Source organism: Mandrillus leucophaeus, unplaced genomic scaffold (genome assembly GCF_000951045.1).
Source record: "Mandrillus leucophaeus isolate KB7577 unplaced genomic scaffold, Mleu.le_1.0 Scaffold1252, whole genome shotgun sequence".
Classification (NCBI taxonomy): Eukaryota; Metazoa; Chordata; class Mammalia; order Primates; family Cercopithecidae; genus Mandrillus; species Mandrillus leucophaeus.
Window position 1 is genome coordinate 152,793 of NW_012100899.1, and position 2,152 is coordinate 154,944.

Genomic DNA, 2,152 nt, shown 5'->3' on the forward strand with positions numbered 1-2,152 from the left:
ATATGTCACAAAGCAGTTCCTTGGAAAGTTTCTCTCCAGTTTCTATCTGAACATATTTTCTTTTTCACCGTAAGCCTCAGGCGCTCCCAAATATCTCTTTGCACGCTACACATAAACAGTGGTTTAAAATAGCTCAATGAAAAGAGAAGCTTAACTGAGCCAGGGGAATTCACATGACACACAGCAGTTTCACAGAAAGCTCCCTTCTGGTTTTCATCTGAGGATGTTTTTTTCTCTATATTCTAAAGAGAGTTCCCAAATGTCCTTCCTCAGATTCCATGGAAACAGTGATTTCAAACTACTCAGTCCAAAGAATAATTTATCTCTATGAGATGAATACACACGTCACAAAGCAGTTGCTCAGGAAGTTTCTCTCCAGTTTTCAATGGAAGACATTTCCTTGCTCACCACAGGTCTCCGGGCGCCAATTAATATCCCTTCGCAGATTCCTCAAGGGAGAGTTTCCAAAATGGGCAACATAGAGTAAGCTTTATTTCTGTGAAATAAATGCACATATAAGAGAGCATTTTCTTCTAACTATTCTTTCTGGGTTTTAATTAAGGATAGTTCACTTTTTGCCATAGTCTTTAAAGCGCTCTGAAATATTACTTTTTCAGTTTTACAGGAACAGTGTTCAAACACTGCCTTATGATAAAAGAGGTATAACACCCTGAGTGGAATGCACACATCATAAAGCAGTTTCTCAGAGTTTCTTCTCCGTTTTTATCTGAAGATAATTCTTTTTTCACCATAGGCCTGAATGTGCTCCCGAATGTCTCTTCGTGGATCTGTCCGTGACGGAGTTTCCTAACTGCGTAATATACAGAAGGTTTTATGTGAAATCAATAAGCATATCTATCACAAAGCAGTTTCACAGAAGGCTTATATGCCGTTTTTGTCTGACGATATTTCCTTTTTAACCATGGCCATCTATGTACTCCCGAATGTCCCATGGTAGCTTTTTCTCCAAAAGGGATTCCCCAATCCTCTATGAGAAGGAAGGTATAACTCTTTGAGTGGAGTACACACGTCACAAAGGAACTCCTCAGAAAGCTTCTCTCCAGTTTCTATCTGAAGATATTTCCGTTTTCACAATAAATCTCAAAGTACTCCCGAATATCCCTTCACAGACTACAGAAAAACACTGTTAGAATACTGCTCAATGAGAAGAGAAGCTGAAATGTGTGAGTGAAATTCACACAACATAGAGCAGTCTCACAAAAAACTTCATTCTGTTTTTGATCTGAGGGTATTTCTTTTCCAGCGTATTCTAAAGAGTGTTCCCAAATGTCCTTTCTCAAGTTCCACAGAAACAGTGATTTCAAACTCTCCAATCCAAAGAATGATTTAACTGTATGTATATAATACACACATCACAAAGCAGCTGCTCAGAAAGCTTCTTTCCTGTTTTCAGTGGAAGACATTTCCTTGCTCACCACAGGCCTCCAGGAGCCACTTAATATCCCTTCGCAGATTCCTCAAAACCAGAGTTTCCAAACTGGGCAATGTAGAGTCTGCTTTAACTCTGTGAAATGAATGCACATATCAGAGAGTAGTTTCTTGGAATGCTTCTTTCTGGGTTTTATTTGAGGATATTTCAGTTTTTGCCATAGTCTTCAATGCATTCCGTAATATCACATTTTTGGTTTTTCAGTAACACTGTTCAAATACTGTCTTATGAGAAAAGAAGTATAACTCCCTGAGTGGAATACACACGTCACAAAGCAGTTTCTCAGAAAGCTTCTCTCCAGCTTTCATCTGAAGATATTTCCATTTTCAACATAGGCCTGAATGTATTCCCGAATATCCCTTCACAGATGCGTCCATGACAGAGTTTCCAAGCTGCATAATGTAAAGAAAGCTTTCTCAATGTGAGAGGAATAAACATAGCAAAAAGAAGATTCACAGAAAGCTTCTTTCCAGTTTTTATCTGAAGATATTTCCTTTTTCACCATAGTCCTGAATGTGCTCCCAAATGTCCCTTCACGGATGCTTGTATGACGGAGATTCCAAACTGCATAACTTAAAGAAAGCTTTATCTATGTGAGATGAATACACATAGCACAGAGCAGTTTCACAGAAAGCTTCTTTCCAGTTTCTGTCTCAGACTATTTCCCTTTTCATCATAGGCATTAATGTGCCCCTGAATATC